This window comes from Misgurnus anguillicaudatus, chromosome 18 (assembly GCF_027580225.2).
Source record: "Misgurnus anguillicaudatus chromosome 18, ASM2758022v2, whole genome shotgun sequence".
NCBI classification, from domain to species: Eukaryota; Metazoa; Chordata; class Actinopteri; order Cypriniformes; family Cobitidae; genus Misgurnus; species Misgurnus anguillicaudatus.
Genome location: NC_073354.2, coordinates 34305120 through 34327870, shown reverse-complemented (window position 1 = coordinate 34327870; position 22751 = coordinate 34305120). Strand labels below are relative to the sequence as shown.

At 35.4% G+C, this 22751-nt stretch overlaps 1 protein-coding gene across 5 annotated transcripts in view; it reads left to right on the top strand.

Moving 5' to 3' along the window:
* Nucleotides 1-22751, top strand: part of LOC129429261 (kelch-like protein 29) — a 371472-nt gene that overhangs the window by 5932 nt on the left and 342789 nt on the right. The window lies entirely within an intron of this gene.

Below are 22751 nucleotides of genomic sequence, written 5' to 3'. Positions count from 1 at the left end.
TAACTGCGGGTTTTTTTTACTGCAATTGCGATTTTACCGAGCCCCTAAGGTGACATTGGAGTAAAAAAATCTAAAGTTTAGTTTCATGTGCTCACGCAAAACCTTCAGGTGCAGAAACTGTTGGTGAGATAAAATGTGCACGATAACTTCAATGTACACTTCAAAAAATTATGTGTTAATTTTTTACACATTGTGGGCCCTATTTTAACGATCTAAGCGCATTGTCTAAAGCGCACAACGCAACGTCTAAATGGGCGTGTCCGAATTCACTTTTGCTAATTTAACGACGGGAAAAATGGTTTGTGCGCCGAGCGCATGGTCGAAAAGGGTTGGTCCTATTGTAATGGGAGTATTTTGGGCGTAACGTGCAGTAAACCAATGAGAGTCACAGCTCTCACCCCCTTTAAAAGCAAGTTGCGCTCGCGCTATGTCTAATCCCTATTTAGATAACGGACTTTATAAACTGAAAAAATAAGCGGAGGAAGAAGATCCCCAGTTTAAGATTAATGTTAAATACTTGTGTCGTTTTTCACTTGTATTGAAATTGTTATTTTTTTAATAAAACCTTTAAAACCCGTTTTCTTTTAGTCAAGGAAGTAAAAAAGCAGGCTTTAAATTGCTTTAAATGTATGGCTATCCAATATCATCAAAAAATAATTTACAAGTATGTAAGATAAGGTTTGTTCTCTAAAAATACTTTATTTGTAACAAACAGGAGATAAAGAATTTACAAACGGCTCTCCTCACGTTTCAGCACTTTGGACAGCGTTTTTTTTAGCAAAGAGTTTTTTTTAATCATTACTTAAAAATGTTTCTCATCTCACCATATCCACAGGTACAGGGTCAATACAATAAATCCGTGAGGTAGCATTAAAAAAAACATTTAAAAACAGATGCATTTGTTTAAAGCAAAGCATTTATTTACTTACCAGGCTGCAGGTGAAGCAGCTATTTGCGCCTTCTAACGTCTCACAATTAGTCCTCAATTATGTCCAAGAGAATCAATAATAATCTTTTACATTAAATCCTTTAATCTTTCATATTTAAAAGCGTTTTTGTGCTGCTGCACATTCATGTACTTTGTGATAAGCAAACCCGCGTTGTCGTCCCGTTTATAGGCGCATATTACTAATGCGCTCTTTAAATAACGTAAAACACATTGCGCCATTGACTTTAGACTTTAGACCAGGTTTTTGTTGGTCAATGGCGTAGTCTATTTTAGTTGCCTCAAAATAGCAACGCGCCAACAATGCGCCTGAACACACCTCATTTTCAGACCAGAACGCCCATGGGCGCAAAAGGGGGCGCAAATGCATTTGCTATTTAAACAACGCGGCGCTAAACGTGGAAACTAGCGAAAGACACTTGCGTCGCGCATTGCGCTGCATTGCGCCGGGTGTAAGATAGAGCCCTGTGTGTGTCATTGTGCCGCCCCCCATGATCCTGCTACGTTAGATCAGAAATGTCTTGTCTGCAAGTGTTCATTTTTCACAAAATAGAGTAACGCGAGTAACCAACTCATTTAAATTTCACTAATTGTAACTGCGTTACTTGATTTAAAAAAAATACTTTGTTACATGCTCATTACCACTAAAAGTAGTGGAATTACAGTAACAGAATTAATTGTAACGCGTTACTCCCATCACTGTTTTTAACACAACTTGTGTTGTCCCTTTCATTTATTTTAACATGAAATAATGCCTTGGATGGCATGACACACACAATGTGTAAAAAATTAACACATAATTTTTTGCAGTGTAGCAACATTGAATGCAAAATTTTATTTTTCTAGTACCGATTGAACGGATTCACTCGATTGGTTAAGACTTTCACAAAGAGGGCAGTCCTGCTGCATATTTCTCATATCACAGCTTTTTGCTATTTCGTAATCGCAATGTTTCATATCGTGATTCAATTTTAATGAGCCCTAATTCAGTGCATCCCTAATTGCATATGGTTGTGCATTTTGTAAAACAAGGAAGTAATAAAAAAAACTGCAGGATTGTTTTTGGCTGCCAATACAAAAATCTATTCGTTGGTTGTTCTTGAAGTCTTATTTGTGATTTGATAAATTGCTTGGTGTTATTGAATGTTTTGTCTTGAACTTGCCTGAAAGTCGGCCGAAGTGTTTGTCTAAAAATTAAATGCAACTTTTGTTTGGTTTGATGACTAGAAGAATAACCAGTAGTTGTGTTTTTACATGCACAATTTTGCACTTAAATTTTCTGGTAAAGGTCATGCAAACCTGCTTTTTTATCAGGAAACGTTTATAAACGGTTTAAAAGTGCTTTAAATAAATTTAATAGCATGCATAAAATATCCCTGGTAGCAGACTGATAATAGATGTGCTGAGAAATCACACCTGTCTCTCAGACAGCTCGAGGCTCTGTAAACAGCATCAATGAGTCAGAGGGGTAAAAGTTTTACCTTATCTTAAAAAACTAGCCAGTTAGAAACTCTGCCTGTTAAAAGTTTTGTAAGTTAGGAATTGTTGTTGACATGGGGTCAGCTAACATGAATTTTGAGGGCGAAGTTATAAACAAAGGAGTGTTGAAGTTAGGATGAAGATGAGTGAAATTGCTTACAACAAAACCTAATACATGTACTTTTTAGCTTAGCTGGTTTAGTTTAACTCTTTCTCTGCCAGCGTTTAAAAAAAAGTTGCCGGCCAGTGCCAGCATTTTTTATGATTTTCACAAAAGTTTAATGCCTTGCAAAAAGCTGAGATAATTGCATTTTGTGTAAAGGGCTTTTGTTAGAGATCAGATTCAAAACAATTACTTAAACATACAGAGTTTTTACTGTTTTTGGATCAGTGGATGCTTTCGTTTTTATACGTTTGGTAAGAATGCCACCTAGTGGATAATAGCGGAAAATATGGATTGCTATAAAAACTCGTCACTGGCAGGGATGCGTTTTTTTTCATTGATGAGATAACTTGTCAATGGCAGGAAAAGAGTTAAGCTTCGCTATGTTAAATAACAGTTTTCTAGGATTTATTAATTCTGCGAATTTGGTGGCTCCTCAGTTCTTGTAGCCTCATGGGATTGAAATATATCCATCCAATGCATGAGAAATCTCGGAAGAACCACAAGATCATCCAAGCATTTATTACGCCTTTTTTGCATACTGAGGTTTCAGACATACTGCATATTTTGCATACTATATAATAGGATTGCAACAACCAAATCGATATTAAAGAGCACCTATTTTCCGATTCACATTTTTACATTTCCTTTGGCATGTATTAGTACATGTTAACGATATGCAAAAGGTACAAACCCCAAAGTAAACGATGACGCAATAACGTAAATCTCTTTTCTTGGACTACAACAAACACACAGATTGTAGGCAACAGTTTACTTCCTGGGATTGGTGATGTAGTAAAGACCGACATTATCATAATTCCTCACGCTTTGGACTCATAGCCACTTCCATAGTGTACTTGAAGTGCTTTATTTTCACACACTAATTTTGTACTTAATATACTAAAAATGTATCTTTACATCTTAAAATGTTCTTAAGATTATCTAAGTGTACTTCACTGTGCTATTTTGAGACACCATGAATATGAACTAAAATGCACTTTTAACATACTATCTTTGTATTAAAAATTTCTTCAGTTAACACTTCAATTAAACTTGAACTCAACTATCATACAAAGATGGGTCCAAGTTTACTACAAGTGGTACCTAAATAAAATTTTAAATAAATTTTTAGCACATTTTAGTTCATATTTATGGTGTCTCAAAATAGCACAGTGTACACTTAGGTGATCTTAAGTACTAAAAATTAATTTTTGTATATTAAGTACAAAATTAGTGTGCGAAAATAAAGCACTTTAAGTACACTAAGTGTACTACTTTTTCACCTGGCGAAATCTGGAGCTACAAAAATGTACCACACGAACACATTGTACTATACCGAATACACAAAATAACATTTTTAGCAATTTAATTAAAAATAAATTCATAATAATTTATTATTAAAACCGTTGTCCGCTAATGTCAATATCTATTAGTTGGTTGGCCTAGGTCATGAGAATTGTTTACTAGTTTTTTTACTTATATTTTGAAACTCACTGTGGTTTTAGATTAATAAGGATGATCAGATAGCCGTAGTAAATGAAATAGTTGTGCATAATATCGCCATTGTGATTCAGAATCAATATCGGACAGGTATTATAGTGTGTATCACTTAATATCGTTACAACCCTAGTATTTAAAGAAGTTGTAATTTTTAAAATTTGGACTTTTATGTTTTATTTAAGGTTTAAAATGTCCAAATGTACGTTCATATGACTTTTTAAATATTTTTTCCCCAAATATTCGAAAGAAAAAAAAAACAATTGTCCAATTAATCGATTAGGTAACAGTTAACACAATAATGTTGTATTTGTAAACATTATTTACTGCATTTTCTAACATGAACTAACAGTAAACAATACTTCTATATAATTTATTAATCTTAGTTTATGTTAATTTTATAATTTGCTAAACATTTGTTAATGCACAATAAACTAACATGAACATGCGTTTATTAATGTTAACAACAACTACAACCTTATTGTTAGATGATACCTTCGATTATCAAAATATCATTAGTGGTAGCCCCTCCATATACAGTAATATGATTGTAGCCTATTTTGGATGCCTGTTTTATGTTGTGTGTGTTAAGATTTTGACAATATGAATAAAAAAGAACTTTAAAATCCATGTAAATGTGGTTTGTTATTGAATGTATAAAGATGATTTATAAAAGCACAAATATGATTTTGAAATTAATCAAATTTAGTACCAAAAATAGTAATTTAAAAGCCCTTTACAACAGGTCTAGTTCTCCGTGAGCGGTCACATGCGATGACTAAACCTGGGCACTGTTGGTGAATTCAGAGCTGCAGGAGTATGTAAATATGCCGTGGGACTCTTGGCACGATCAATGATCTGAGTACCATATATAGACTAAACCCACGAGGATGCATTGGCAGCCATAACAGAACATAAACAAACAGATGAGATGATGGAAACCACACAGCTACTGATGATAAGACAAATGGAGTACCTCAATTGAGCTTCACAGCGAGGTCAGATCAGAGAGACACTTTAGACTGACTCATAATTTGTGGATTTAAGCCGTTCGGGAATCCGTGCCTCGTCGAATGTCAGGCTCTGTGATGAGAATTAGTATGCGAAATATTCAGCTGCGAGCCAAAGCGAATGGAGTAATATACTTGCTAATGTAGAGGGCGAAGGCCTTGAGCGAATTGCACAGTTTCTGAGCTTTTAAAAGGCTGCGTGAGCCATTAGAGACCGTTGTCCGCCATCCATACCCTCGTCGAGCCGTCACCTCCAACCTCCGCCGCTCAGAACGCACAGAGCTGTAGGTTTTCAGAGCTGTTTTCAAACTCGATTTTGCCTCGGAGTGACAATTTAGCATAGTTATATTGTGTTGAGATTGTGAAGTGCCTCTAACAGTGTCATCTCTGATAAACTCGGCAATTAAATTTCACATTCATTAGCTTTGCTCGAAAAAGAAAAACACAGCTTACATGAGCGTACGCTGCTGCCTTTTAAGGTCTTGTTGAAGAGAGATGTGTTGATGCTTTTGTAATGAGTCATATAAAACTTTTGCAAATTTAGCCATAACTGTAAAAGTGTTGCTGGTTGATATTGTTACGGTCTTTGTTATATTAGCAGAAAAGTTCCTTGAAATTTAGATGGAATTAAATCAGTTTTTATTTCCATGGCTCTTTTAACTGTTTGCATTATGAAAACTAATTGAATTACATGCACTGATGAGTTTCACGCAATAAAATTACGGTAGCATTATACAATAAGGTTGTATTTGTTAAAGAGCACCTATTGTCCATTTCACGATTTTACATTTCCTTTGGTGTGTAAGTGTGTATTAGTACATGTTAGTGATATGCAAAAGGTACAAACCCCAAAGTAAACAATTTATCGTCTCCAACGTAAATCTCTTTTTTGGACTACAACAAACACACGGATTGTAGGCACCAGTTTACTTCCTGGAATTGGTCATTTAGTATAGGGGTGATTCTCACGAAAACTTGGTTTTAAAAATGTCAAGCATTAAATGTAAAAAATTGCTTACATTTACTTTTTTCCCACCAGACATTGAAAAACAAAGTCTGGAGTAAATGGGAACATTAATTTAAAAACTTTTACTTATCATTTAACACTTTTTGTAACATAATTAAAAAAATTAGTCCTAAAAAATCTCATTACCGCAACAGTCAGAAAACATCAACACTGACATATTTTCAAAATGACATGACAAACCTGAAAGAACATAATTTGGAGATTCTGCACATGCATTTAAAATCAAAGTATTATGCTTCTATTGATTAAATTAACATTTAATGAGCATCTGTTGCGGTAATGATAATCAAAATGTCGTGTAAGCATTCTGACAAGACAATATTTCAAATTAACTGTAAAAAAATGATCTTATCTGGTAGCCATCTTGAAGTAACTGGTTCATATGCTTGGTCACTCAAAATCACACTTTATTAAAATTCTGTATGTGTGCTTAAACTGTTCTCAAAAAGTGTTGCGGAGGATGAGAACATCAGGCATGGACACATCATTTTCCTAATTTTTCTTCACTATTTGTATTATTATACATGAATATTCAGTAAATATTTTTTCTGTCATCTAAAGTAGTCTAGCAAAACATCCATTTATTTTTTTTTTCTTAATATTTTTGTGTTAATTTGATTAAATTACAACATAACGCATGTTCAAACACAGCCGGACACATTGCGGTAATGAGAATTTCAGCAGAAAATGAGATAAAATTTACAATTATAAATTCTTATGTTGAAATCACACATTGTGCAAGGTAGAACACAGTATTGTGTTAATTCTGATGCTTTTTAATGTTACTATATTACACATTTTAAAGCTAAAATCATTAGTGCCGTGGTGTTTTAATGGTTTCGTGAGAATCACCCATAGATCGCCATCATAATTCCTCCCGCTTCAGACTCAGCCTGTAAATTAACTCCTGTTAGCATTGCATTGTGAGCGAATCTTTTAAACATGGTAAGGAGCGTCATATTTCCGGTTGACGTCTGAGGATTCAGGCCAATCACAACGTACAGATTAGCTGGCCAATCAGCATTTTTTTAAATAGTTGAGTTTTGTACAAAATCAGTGCATTTCAGGAAGAGAGGGAAATCTGGAGCTACAAAAATGTAACGTATGTGGAAAATAATGTGTTTTTTAAACCACATGAACACATTGTATTATACCAAATACATAAAATAACATTGTTTTTAGCATTAAAATAGGTGCACTTTAGCATTAGTTAATGCATTACCTAACAATAAATAATACTTCTACAGCACTTAGCAATCTTAGTTCATGTTTATTTCAGCATTTACTAATACATTTTTTAAATCAAAAGTTGCTAATATTAGTTAATGCACAATAGTGATGCACGGGTTGGGGTTTTTCCAACCCCGGGTCCCGTTTTTATGAAATTATTTTGACCGCCCCAGCCAACCCCGTAGCACTGTATCTATTTTTACAACCCGCCACATGCCCACGGCCATTAAAAAGACCTACTAGGCATTGAAATGTAATTAAAAACAGGCTTTATTTTTGCCTAAAAGTGCTTGGAAACGGCCATTAGACTACATTGGTCTGTAAACTGGCAAAAACAAACGCTTATGAACCATAGAAACCAGCATGATAATATTAATAACAAGATAATGATAAACATTTTTAACATTTACAAAGCAGTGTTTGTATTATCTATTCATAAATTCCCGACCTTAATTTCTCCCGCACTTCGTCTTTCATCTTCACTTTTATATCCTCGTTTGTTTTGTTGTTGTTTCTGGCAGTGGGAGCTGTTTGGCGTTTTATCACGTGAGGTCAAAGGTTCCTGTCACAGAAAACCATCACAGGTTTATCAATGCTATTAAAGTATTATTTTGTTTTTGTTTGTTTGGTGATCACGAAGTACATAGTAGATGAGGAAAACTAGGATTCCGTCATTGTTTGTTTACATTGCAATGGTGCGCTGTAATCTGTGGAGGAGTGGATTTATGGCATTCTGTAGAAAAGGTGGAGTGGCGTTTATTGCATTTTGGGAAAAAAGGGAGAAAAGATGACAGAATAACACGGCGGATATTGGATTTTGCGTAAAATAAAAATTTACTTTTTAATACTGACCTGATATAATACCAGAGATGTATAGTAGCGAAGTAGAACTACTTCACTACTGTACTTAAGTACTAAAAGACAGTATCTGTACTCTACTGAAGTATTATTTTTTTCTCCTACTTCCACTTTTACTTCAGTACATTTTTTCTTTGATTTTAATACTTTTACTCCAATACATTTTTTATGTGCTGCATAGTTACTCGTTACTCTCAAATGTTACGAATCATGGTCACATGGTGGTCTGAACCAATATTGGAGATAGTGAAGGGCGACCCATCCCTCCCTCCCTCTCACTCACAAATATGAGCCGGGGTTGTGGACAAATGTGAAGCGAAGAGAGAACCAAAGTGTGTGAGAAAGACAGAGAGAATGCGCAAGAAAGGGCGAGTGTGCGCGAATGAAGGAAACCTAAATTCAATGAAACACCTTGTACCTTTACCTATTACCATTATATAGACTAATATTTCATTAATTCTGAATTCTCTATCGCCATATCAGTTAAATTAATCTGAATTATCTGAACATTCATGTCCTTGTACTCCTGCTACAGCCAAAGGAATTGTGAGTGTCCTTTAGCTTAAACATTTGAAATAATAAACAATATTATATTCAAACTTTTGACTGTTTGCTTTAATAACTACATTACACAATACTTGTACTTTTACTTTCAGTACTTGAGTAGTATATTTTAAAATAAACTACTTGCAATACTTAAGTACAAAACATGTTTAATACTTTAGTACTTCCACTTAAGTGCTGTGCTTAAAGAGCACTTCAACTTCTACTCAAGTCACTTTTTTGATAGAGCACTTGTACTTTTACTCAAGTCTGGGTCCCTAGTACTTTATACATCTCTGTATAATACTGATTCTGGCAGTAACTCATTTTTTTCAAAAATGGGGTTTATTGCGTTTTGGAACCAAACTCTTCATTTTGTTTTTAATGACCCGTCCCACAAAAAATTGACAATTTCTTTACCCACGCATCACTAATACATAATGAACAAACATAAACCAATTGTATTGGTATTATTAACTAACATACACAAAGATTAATAAATGCTGATAACCACATTGCTCATTTTTAGTTCATGTTAGCTAATAATGCCTTGCCTCTGAGTTGCTCCAAAATGCGAACCGATCCTTTGAGATTTAGAGTTGCAACCCTCGAATTCAAGAAGCAGTGTTTGGTTAAAAATAGAGCCATCAGGGTCAGTTAAAGCAGTTATATGTTGGCTTAATGGCCAGTGAATGTGGTGCTTATCAGAGCCTGTAATCTGGAGCTGTAACATTGAGCCCCTCCCAACAGCACTGTTACCCAGCAGGGTGTAGGTTAAGCAGGCCGCTCTCAAATCCCTCTCGCCCTCGACAGCTTCGCGTTTCAGCAGATCTCCGGCACCCTCGCGGCTAGCGCAGCACGTCGCCTCAACTCCACGCATTTTTCACCTTATTAGCTTCACGTCCTCCGTTTGCATTCCGCTCTTCGATATTGAATGTCATTTTCTTTAGCTTTCTAAATGCTTCAGATGGAAACAAGTTGTCAGACATCGCTGAAAAGCTTGCAGTACTGTGGGATGCCGTGTGCTGGGGCGTTATGTAATAATTTATTTGCTGGGTAAATAATTGAATCTGCCTTCAAGGATAGCTGCTCTATCTAGGGCATTAGAGACGGTTCAGGTGTAAAACTACGCCAGTGATTTATGATTTTTCTTGATGCGTTTGGCCTCTGTGGACCGGTTCGCCATGGCTGGGAAACTAGCCACTAAATACCGCATCTCTGGGGTCATCGTGGACGTTTATATGATTTAATATGAACCTGTTTAGTGATAAAGTCCACCGTTAACTACCTCTCTCTAGTCCGTCGTGGTTATGAATGATGCTAAATGAGGAAAACATCTAGGATGGCTTTAGTTGCAGAAAGCCTCATAGACAGAAAGGCTTCAAAGATGCTTTGTTTAAGCCAAATGTATGTTAAGTAGAAGGCAATCCCAGAATGCATTGCACAAAACTGATTAAAATAAAGAAAATAATATTATACAAAAATATAATGCTTTTCAGAACTAAAAAGCAACAAAATAATTAATTTTAAAATAACACAATTTTACCCAAAATCTTCAGTCAAAGGACAGGTCTCCAACCTTTTTAGGAATAATCTACTTAAAGGTGCAGTGTGTTACTTTTAGAAGGATTTAAAGACAGAAATGCAATATAATATACATAACTATATTATCAGTGGTGTATAAAGACCTTACATAAGAACTGTTAAATGTTTATTATCTTAGAATGAGACATTTTTATCTACATACATTGCTGGTCCCCTTACATGGAAGTCGCCATTTTGTGCCGCCATGTTTCTACAGTAGCCCTAAAGGACAAACTGCTGTACAGAGTGCGTTTTATCACTACTGTACAACAACATGTTGGTCCTTTGGAGGCTACTGTAGCTTCTCTATGCGTTTCGGTGAATGGTGGACTGAGCCGTTCGTTGCAATTCAGAGTCTCACTGCTAGATGCCGCTAAAATCTACACATTGCACGTTTAAAACCTTTTTATTTTACTTGTTGATTTTATTTTATTTTACTTGTTAATATGCTTTATCATTGTTTAAAATGTTAACATACACAAAAGAAGCCAAGCTAATATAAAAAATTTGTAATTAATAAATATAATAATTGAGGCTATTAGTAGAGTGTGCTTTGGCGGGCACCTCACAGACACCGTGCGGGCAACCTGGTGCCCGCGGGCACCACTTTGGAGACCACTGTCATAGGACGTTTTCTTAAATAAAAAAAAAACATTAATTTGTGTATTTGCTTTTAAAAAACATTATTTTCCACATCTGTACATTATTGTTAGTGCCTTTTGAAATGCATCAATTTTTACAAAGCTCATCGTTCTGAAAAGCATGTTGTGCTCTGATTGGCCAGCGGCCCGGTGCATTGTAATTGGCCGAATACCTCAAGCCCCTTACCATATTTGGAATATCAGCTTCCAAAACATATTGGGATGCCTCCACGACATGGTGGGGAAACAATACTACATCGAGAATAAAGGTTATCAATTATTTGCATACATTTAGGCGATGTTATGCAAATAACTGGGTTTGAGACTTTAATCTTTGCGACTTCACAAATCTTCTTTATGCACGAACAGCTTTTAACACTCAAAGACCAAGAAAAGTATGAAATCACATCATATGACACCTTTAAAGTGTTGTTGTTTGCTTGATATTGGGGGATTATTTTGTTTTACTGCATTTTTCGATATGAGAAATGATGGATGACTTCACCAATGACTTGAAAATCTCTGTTTGAGAGGATTTACCTTTAAATATTCATTTCTTATCACATATTTGTGATTTCTGTCGGCCGTGTAAACTGTTTATAAAGCTTAACACTGGCAAGGGCATCCGAAATAGGTTTGCTATTGAAAAAAAAAGTGACGTGACATTGCAGTTGCGGACATTGTAATGTCGATGTATGTGCAACAATACTCGCAATAATTGTATTATTTTTGTTCTACCATGGGACACAATTAAATATGTTTGTATAATATCCACACTTCTTTTATTCCACCATTAAACTTCGAAAAGCTAAAATAAAAGGCTTTTAAAGATGTAAAATATATTAACCTACAGCATAAACTTTGATTGTATAAATAAAAAGAGAGGTTCAAGTGATCTTTTAGGTTGAAATGCATCTTTTCAAATGCCCTTTATATTGTCGTTGTGTCTCAGTTTCATAAAAATTGTCAGGGGTAGAGATTACAGGAGTGATTTCACACTACAGACGTGCCCTTAAACCTGCTTCATCACATTCATCAAACGCAATCAGCGCATGGCGACATACTCATATTCATCTCTCTGATATCTGTTTTATCCAGTGCAGGAATGATCTGCTTCAGGCACTTTCTTTCTTCTTAAAGTTTAACTGAAGTGCAAAGGTTTGTTTTAAGAGACGAGAAGAAGATTCAGGTTGTCTTGCTCTTAATTAAAACTGCTGTTTTATCAGAAAACAAGCCATTGTAGATCACAGCTAAACTGAACTGTGTCCTTACTGCTCATGGGCCGGCAACCTTGGTACCCATGCCAATAATCATTGGCACGGGAGCGATAAGAGAGCCAGAGACAAATATTAAATATGTTTTTTAAATAAAGTCCCAAACATGGCAAGCATTTGAACAGTAATCCTTCCTTATCGTAAAGCAGCATGTTTTATTTAGTTATGCACTGTATGGGAAACCAGAACCTAACGCCGAAGCATATAGAAAAGATTAAGTTTCTAGTCGAACCAGTTGTCGTGTGTTTTCAACTGTGATGCTTTGGTTTGTTTTTTACTCTCTGGATAATACTTAAATAAATAAAATGCTAACTCATTCCCCTCCAGCCTTTTTTAAAAAAATCACAAAATGCCCTCCAGGAAAATGTTCTTCTATAAATATATAAACATACAAATCTATCAAAAATATTGGTAAGTTTCTTAAAAAATAAAAACTTTTGAGCAAAAGCTGAAAATATTTTCAGAACAATGATCAAAACATACACAGAGTTTAAAATGTTGTAAAATTAGTTTTTGCTTCAGTTTTTTATAAATTGGGTAAGAGCGACATATTATCTATGGATAATAGCGGAATAACAGATTACCGTAAAAACACATCAGGAAAGCGTCATTGGCAGGAAAATGTTTTCTCTTAATTGATGATGTCCCCAGGGTACGTATGTAAGCACAAATGATGACTTTAACTCTTTCGGCGCCATTGACGAGATAACTCGTCAATTAAGAGAAAAACGCTTCCCTGCCAATGACAAGAATTTCCGGCTTTCCGCAATACGGCTATTATCCACCAGGCAACTTATACAACCCGGAAGTAGCGCCTCACGTGAAAGAGAAAGAACTCTGTGTATGTTTGAAAGATCGGTCTGAATCTGATCTCTATCAAAAGTCCTTCACAAAAATGGAATTATCTCTGCTTTTTGCTCAAAAATGGGTGTTTTTGAAGAAATCTACCCATATTTGAGAGGTGATAAAAAGAGAACTAATGAAGGTAGAATGAAAGCATTTTTAAAAAAAGTTGCCAGCCAGCGCCAGCGTTTTTATGATTTTCACCAAAGTTTAATGCCTTCCAGAAAATGTTCTTCTTCAAATATATAAACATACAATATATCAAATGAAAGAACAGACCCTCTGCTTTCCAACAAAAAAAAACGTTTCATCCTACCTTGAGTAGTTCTTTTGTAATCAGCTTTTGAATATGGGTAGGTTTCTGCAAAAACACCACATTTTGAGCAAAAAGCAGAGATAATTCCATTTTAGTGACGGACTTTTCATAGAGATCCCATTCAGAGCGATCTTTAAAACAGACACGGACATGCAGCAGCTTGCCAGAGGGCAATACTTCTGAGTTTAAAAAGTTGAGGAAGGAAAATATTCGTCATTGGCGGGGAAGAGTTTTCTCTTGATTGACGAGATATCTCGTCAATGGCGGGGAAAGAGTTAATCACCCTCAAGTTGACCTGTATACATTTCTTTGCTCTGCTGAACGCAAATGACAATATTTTGAGGCAAGTTTTGGAGCACCATTAACATCCATAGTGTTGTTTTGCTACTATGGAAGCCAATGGTGCTCCCGTTTCTTGTTTGATAACAAAAAACTTTCTCTGTGTTTAGCAGAACAAAGAAATTTATACAGGTTTGCAACAACTTGACGGTGAGTAAATAATGATATCATTTTTTTTTTTTTTTGGATGAACTATTCCTTTAAAGGAATAGTCTACTCATTTTCAATATTAAACTATGTTATTACCTTAACTAAGAATTGTTGATACATCCCTCTATCATCTGTGTGCGTGCACGTAAGCGCTGGAGCGCGCTGCGACACTTCGATAGCATTTAGCCTAGCCCCACTCACTCAACGGCACCAATCAGAGACAAAGCCAGAAAAGACCAAACACATCAACGTTTTTCCTATTTAAGATGAGTAGTTATACGAGCAAGTTTGGTGGTACAAAATAAAACGTAGCGCTTTTATAAGCGGATTTAAAAGAGGAACTATATTTTATGGCGTAATAGCACTTCAGTACTTCGACTCGCCTGAAAAGTCCGCTCCCCTTCTCACTCTCATAATGGGAGAGGGAGGGTGTTACTGCGCCGAGTCGAAGTACTCCCAAAAGTGCTATTACGCCATAAAATATAGTTCCTCTTTTAAATTTCTTTAAAGGGACATATTTTTGAAAATATGCTAATTTTTCAGCTCCCCTAGAGTTAAACATTTGATTTTTACCATTTTGGAATCCATTCAGCTGATCTCCGATTCTGGCGGTACCACTTTTAGCATAGTTTAGCATAATCCATTGAATCTGATTAGAAAATGAGCATTGTGCTAAAAATAATCCAAAGAGTTTTGATATTTTTTCCTATTTAAAACCTGATTCTTCTGTAGTTACATCGTGTACTAAGAACGATAGAAAATAAAAAAATTGCGATTTGATATTACGCAGTGCTCGAAAATAGTCCCCTTGGTAATTTTCAAAAGCAGGGGACTATTTTCAGGCACTGCGTAATATCATTGGGCCTCCTGCAGCCATGCTACTGCAGCAATGTCCTTGATTATTACGCCGGAATGAGATTATAGTTCCTAGCCATATCTGCTTAGAAAATCACAACTTTTAATTTTCCGTCTGTCTTAGTACATGATGTAAGAAGTCAACGAAATGTCGAAACTCTTTGGTTATTTTTTAGCGTGATGCTAATGGTCTAATCAGATTCAATTGATTATGCTAAGCTATGCTAAAAGTGGTACCGCCAGACCCGGAGATCAGCGGAATGGATTTCAAAACGGTAAAAATCAAATGTTTAAATGTTTAACTTTAGGGTAGCTGGAAAATGACCCTATTTTCAAAAAAAGTGAAGTGTCTCTTTAAAACTATGATTTTTATGCGCCTTGCCTAAATTGAGCAAAAAACATCATTTAAACAGCAATAAATGGTAAAAAAAACTATAATTAAAGTGGTAATTATTCATGCTGTGGTGCATGCTGGTAAACAGAGTCCAGCATTCAGCAACGTTTTGTCTGGCTCATGGTGCTAAACTGTGTCTTTACATTGAGATTAGTTGCTTTGTTCCTGTTTGCAACTAGGATTTATGATGCTTTTCACAATTGAATAATTTGATCATTGTACTTGGCTCTGATTTCCTTTAGAACAGAGCAAATTATGTGCCGCAGTATTAATGCTGGTGATGATGAATGTGGAATTGTCACAAACAATCTGTGCCTGTACAACGCAGTTCAGTGCGAATTAGAAGCAGTTGGAGAGAAACAAAATTGGATAAAGTGAGATGATTTGGGTAAAGACGGCCATTGTCATGCTAGATTTGAATAATATGGTTTAGAAAATTATATGTTGCCGCCTTCATTACAAACGCAGCCAGCGGGGAATATAATTATAAACGCGAAACAATGAGTAAAATGTTCACTGTTATTAGATGCTTTTAGAATTAAAACGGTGTGACGTAGATGTTTGTTCGTCCGCTGTGCTGGGCTTCAGTAGCCGGGAACTCTTAACATGTGGCGGTGGATGTGACAGAAATGTAATTTTCTCCTCTGTGTGAAGCTGAACAAAGGCGAATTGTAGTAACCGGAAAAAGCTCTATTAAAAGATGATAATTATATTGCTCCATGGTTGCTCCAAATACACAGTATTTTTTTCTTTCTTTTTTCAGCCCCATTATTTGTTTTTAATCAAAATGAACCGGCTAGATTAACTTTTTTTTAATCTTTGGATGCATAACTGAATTCGGATGTTTATTAAAGAGCACCAATGGTCTGATTCACGATTTTACATTTTCTTTGGTGTGTAAGTGTGTATTAGTACATCTTAACGATATGCAGGTACATACCCCAAAATAAACAATCACGCGAGTTAACGTTTCCAACGTAAATCTCTTTTCTTGGACTACAAGAAACACAACAAATCTACTAAATTGGACCAAATTAGTTTACAGATATCTAAATCTAACATAACCTATTTATGCCAAAGCCAAAAAACTTAAAAATGGGATAGGACCACAGGAAGTGATTATTTATATCTACCCTTCATAAATGCATTGGTTATCTCTATAGTCTTAAAGAGATAGTTCACCCAAAAATGAAAATAATGTCATTAATGACTCTCCCTCATGTTGTTCCGAAGACCTCCGTTCATTTTCAGAACACAGTTTAAGATGTTTTAGATTTAGTCCGAGAGCTTGCTTGACCCTTCATTGAAAATCTACGTACAATATACTGTCCATGTCCAGAAAGGTAATTAAAACATAATCAAAGTAGTCCATGTGACATCAGTGGGTCAGTTAGAATGTGTTGAAGCATCAAAAATACATTTTGGTCCACTAATAACAAAAATTATGACTTTTTAGCATTGTCTTCTCTTCCGCGTCTGTTGTGGGGTGCATGCGCGAGACTGGAGTCACGTGACTGCAGTGACGCGGATGACATACGACGTGGCTGATGTGTTATCTGGTGCGCCTCATCGTTTTTTTTTTGTGCGCCCGGGCTTCGTTTACAATCTGAGGGAGACGCACACTGTAAGTTTGAAAAACAAAACTTCGCAAACATGTCTGAGGATAACACGTCATCCGCGTCAATGCAGTCACGTGACTTAAGTCTTGCGCATGTGCTTCACAACAGACACGGAAGAGAAGACAATGCTAAATAAAGTTGTAATTTTTGTTATTTTTGGACCAAAATGTATTTTCGATGCTTCAACTCATTCTAACTGACCCACTGATGTTATATGGACAACTTTAATGATGTTTTTATTACCTTTCCGGACATGGACAGTATATCGTACGTAGATTTTCAATGAAGGGTCAACAAGCTCTCAGACTAAATATAAAACATCTTTTTTGTTGTTTACCGAAGATGAACGGAGGTCTTATGAGTTTGGAACAACATGAGGATGAGTCATTAATTACATTTTTTTCATTTTTGGTCGAACTATCCCTTTAAAAAGAAGAATGTCAAGATTAGATGAGTTGTAGATTTGGTATAACACAATTCCTGCCGATAACCAGTCAATTTTAAATGAACCACTGGCAGTCTTTCCAGACGATGTTGAGACAATACCGAGTAACTGTTGTTATTAATGGTTCGCCTCTATCTCATGGCCGGTAATTGGTCTCTGGTGATTGCAAAGTCTTTCGGATTAAGAATTGTCATTAAAATTGATGTATTACGCCTGCAAGTCAGTTTCTTCGTCAGATAGCTTTTTTAATCAATTGATAATTAGAGAGATGATTTATTGCTTGACTGTGTGTTGACAGCTGGACAATAATTGCGGAGTGGAGACTGAAGAATTGTCCTTCTGAAATGGCCGACTCTATTGTTAAAAAAAAGGCTGGTGTGGTGGGAGCCAGGTGGTTATTTTTTTACACAAAGGTTGCAGGTTCAGTCCACGCAATGAGTACTGGGGAGTTACTGAGTTAGCAAGTTCATAAACCAACTTAATTATGGCCATGGCCCCTGAACAAAACATTAAACCCAAGACGGCTCCTACGGGACTGATCTAGCAATTAATACACTATAAATGTCTTTAGAGGAGTGTGTGCGGAATGGTAACTAACCAGCCGATTTAAAAAAAATGGCCCATGAAATGGTTTAAACGGTCTTTACTGTGTTTACATTTCTTTATAATAAGAGACAGGCCCTTCTCAATAAAAAAGAGTTCATGTGTTTACTTTACTTAAACCCATATAGGATAAATAATGTAAACATTTCCAAAGCGACACACGGCATAAACATGATACACTCTGGTGCCCTGTAGATGTTAACTTTTTCACGTTTGACTCCATCTACGCCTCTATAAGAATTTTATTTCTTACTGCATATCTATTTTTTAAACTCCTCTCTCAGTATTCATAATTGAAGATAATCTACCATGCGTTTTCTTTATTAATTTCATTCCCCGGCGTCCTGACATAAAATGTCTGTTTCCCTGACGAAGTGCAAATGAAGGTCGGGAGCCGAGACGGCAAGCACGAGATCGCTCGTAAGCCGAAACCTTCGGGGAAGTAAACGCTCGTGTTTGATGTAATGGTGGTACATTTCTCATTTTGCGACAAAGTAAACACGCATCTGAATAGATCGGAAAGCATGCCTGATGAAATGAAAGGGTCAGGATACGTGTGAGATGAGCGAATAGAAAAGCAAAGACTTGGGAATCATTCTGTCCAGACGCAATCAGATGAGATTCGTCGCTGTCTCTAAAAGCATTAGGTTAGACAGTGATTGCATTCAGAATCCTATTACGTTTATATAATCGAGGAAAGAATGGATTATTACTCCCTATCTGCGTTTTGTCCCCGTTCTTTTTTGTAACCCAGTAAAAGGCTGAAATTCACTTGAATTTCACTTGATTTACTGTGTCATGACTTCATCTTGACGGCTTTGTCAGTTGATTGCACCGCGTGGCTCTCAAACGCGGGCCGAAAAGCGAATGCTATTTTATATTCCGGAGCAAAATTTGACATACGTACTCCATTAGAAGAGGTCTGCTCATCACTGCCGGGAAAAAGCAGCTTTTCTGAATGCTGCTTTTCGTAACGTTGTGCCATTTGAAAGGATGGATGAGGTCATGTTGTTTGTTCGTATCAGCGGTCGTGACACGTTTATTTTAGTCATATTTCTCCCACGCTACAGTTCAAATACATTTTTCAGATGATATCATGCTTGTCTCTGTTTAGGCCGTGTATCGTTCAACCAACACATGGACTAGCATGCTAGTACAGGATAATTGAAACAATTTAGGCCAGAAATTATGTGACTCTGGATTGCAAAACCAGTCTTAAGTGGCACGGATATATTTGAAGAGTTTGGTTCCAAAACGCAATAAATCCATCCTAATTTGGGTAAAAATTTGTTAAAAGATGAAAACCACTATTTTCTGTTACAAACTTTCACATAGCCTCTTTAGGTTATAAAATCATAAAAAATTCAATTTAAAAAAATGTATTTGATTTTCAAAGATTTATTATAAAAACTGATATTTTTTTTTCCACAAAATGCAATAAATCCATTATGGGGCGGTTTCCCGGACCAGGATTAGCTTAATCCAGGACTAGGCCTTAGTTTAATTAGGAAATATAACTAGTTTTAAACAACATGCCTTACTAAAAACATTACCTGTGTGCATCTTGAAGTAAAACAAAGGGCCCTGATGTATTTTAAGATCTGTAAGTGAAAGTTGTTTTCAGTTTGGAGAGCTCTTAAAAGTGTTTAAGTCTAGGACTAGTCTAATCCCTGTCCGGGAAACCGCCCCTATAAGTTTTATTTTTCAAAATGCTATAAATGTATTGAATCGATATATAAATGTGCATTCATCTTTGCCATTTTATATTCATTTAGTTGACTAGTGGTAAAAAATAAACATTAATTGCATTAATCAAAACACTTACTTTGTCATATTAAGAACACTGTCATTGCTGCTGTCATATTCGGGACGTCGTCGCTGAACTTTTTTTGACAGCGATCAGCTGTAAAATGTTTTGGTCCTGCTCGATTTTCATTGACTGAGTAAAATAATGTAAAGTTTTTCATAAGATCTCCCGTGGGTCAATGTGTTAGCATGACAGAAACTTGATGCTGTCGTGTGAGAACAAGCAACAGCCGGCATTTTTCTCACGAGTGCCTCTTGCATAAATTATTCGATTTTGATGGCTTATATTTCTTTCCCGTCACAGAAAACCACCACAGGTTTATCAATGCCATCAAAGTATTATTTTGTTTTTGTTTGTTTGTTAATCACAAAGTACAAAGTAGATGAGGAAAACTAGGATTTTGTGTGTAATCAAAGCGCCACCATTATTGTTTACAATGTGTGGAATGGTGCGCTGTGATTTGTTGAGTGGATTTATTGCATTCTGCAGAGAAGGAGGACTGGCATTCATTGCGTTTTTTGGGGAAAAAAGGGAGAAAAGATGACAGAAGAACACAGCATATATCGGATTATGGGTGAAATTAAGTATTTCTTTTTTTAATACTGACCAGATACAATAATGGTTTTGGTGGTAACAATAAAAAAAACAATGACGTTTATTGCGTTTTGGAACCAAACTCTTTGTATGAGTCAAAATGAAAAAATTTTCTTTCATGCCAAAAATCATTATATTAAGGATATTAAGTAAAGATCATGTCCCGTGAGCATATTTTGTAAATTTCCTACCGTAAATTTATTTAATATTTATTTATTATTAGTAATATGTGTTGCTAAGTACTTTATTTGAACTTGAATTTTTTCACATTGTTGTATCTCAAATATGGTTCTGTCCTTACAATAGAAAGCTTATTTATTCAACTTGATGTATAAATCTTAAATTCAAACTCTGACCCTTATGTCTGGTTTGGTGGTCCAGGTTCAAATTTGTATAGACCATTTTCGTGTTTGCAAACAGAGATGACGTTTTTTGTGGGCGGAGCCAAACTGGTTGCAGAAATTGATATCTCCGCATTAGCTGTGAGAAGTGTTTGAGCATTAAACCGTGATTTTTTTTTTTATGGATTCGGTGTTCTGTCGAAGTCTGATTCCCGTATGTTTCCCTTTAGTGCCATGTTTCTTATAGCGTTTTAATCACGTTACGTTTATTATTTTAGATTTTTTTAGGCTTGGCTACTGATATGCATGTTTGTAATGTATATTTATTGTTCTTTATTGGGAAATCGATTATTTTTACAGTGTGAATCGCTAAAGTACATATAAAAGCAACACTATCATGTTTTCTATATAATACCATTTATTAAATATTTCATAATTTTACTGTTTTCTATTATTTCTTCCTTATATTTAGCCTATGTGTTTGTTCTAAAACTATTATAAAACTATTATGTTTACATAAAATTTTTAATGCATAGGCCTGTTTATTTATTAATAACACTTTACGTGTGTGTGCTATATTTATGTGTTTATTAAGTATGTAAACATAATAATTTTAGAATAAACAGGAAAAAGACATAAGATATAAGGTAAAAAGAAATAATAGAGAACGAAAAAAAATAAATCTTTAATAAATGGTGATATTATTGCTTTTTCAATATTAAAAAAGCATTTATTCCAAATAAACTATAAATGTAACGTGATAAAAACGCTATAAGAAACACATAGAGGGAAATATATTACATCACTCCAGTCTGTTCGTTTAAGGGCTTATTGCAACCATAAACACCTACATTCAGGGGGGGTCATACACCAATTTTTTTAAGGGGGCACAGTGTGCACAGCTTACAGAAATTTGTGCATACACAGATATCAAACGAAATATTATAGAGCTTTCAGTCTTTTCCATGGCACCTACATTTCTAACAATCTGAGCGAATGCAAAAACCTCCAAAATAAAAGTGTTAACTAACTTTCATATCAAATACTTTTCAATCGGAATAATTACATCTTGGCATCATATTTACATCTGAAACTGAAACAGCATGTTTTGTTTATTTACGTTTTGTTTAATGACTTTGTCTTTAATGTATTTTGCACAACAACTGCATTATCCTATAAAATTAATGCAATTTTAAATCAATAAAGTAAATAAACAACGAAAATTATGTAAGTTATAGCCACGTGATTGAGTTTAATGTTCATAATGATAAAAAATATGTTTAGACAATCCATTTGGCTTAAAAAACCGAGGGGGCAAGTGCCTCCTCAGTTTGAATGGGCATGACACCTATGCCTACGTTTATCTTCAAATGGTGTCTTCGACAACGGTATACTATAAAAATAAAGGACATATTTTTTTTGGCAATCCTATTCTGACACTCGCCAGCACAACAAGACATTTTCTAGTGAGTTATCTTCCTCGTTTCAATTGTGTGTAATTAATTTCCACTGTTTTCTGCAACCACGTTGTGCGCGCAGCTTGCAGTGACGTAACTGTGACATCTCGAAAAGGGTCTATAGCACTATTCCTAGCAAGCACTTTTGCATTTAAAAGATGTCTAATGGGCGTTCAAACCCAGCTCAGACGTCTAGGCTAAAACAAGGCAAAATTTGGGCTGTTAGTGAAAATTTAATAGACGTATAATAAATAAAGTAAAATAAATGAATGAACCCAAACACCCGGTAATCATTTTGGCTTTGCTTATGTGATATCATACAGTTATTTTGGCAAACACGACTTCAAGTTTATTTTGGATAGAAGTGAGTTACTCACAGCCAGAATATATTGGGTCTGCAGTTAATGTAGACAGTGAAATGACGACGAGAAGATACAAAACATTCATGTTTTATCTTAGTATCACTGTGACATGCAGATGTTCTCTAACAAAGTAGATTTCATTTTATTTTCTTGCATTTACTGTATTCAAAAAGTTTATTTTGTCGTTCTGTACTGAAAAGAAACTCAAGCAGACGTGATGTCTGTTTCCCAAAGGTCCGGATTTGAACAGTGCAGGTTGTTTTCTGTTAAAGGACGGTGTTGCCAGATGGTGTGGATTCTGTTTGTGTATTTTGTGTTGTTTGATTACTGTACCTGTAATTTACACAAGGGAAGCGTCAGAAGTTATAAACCTC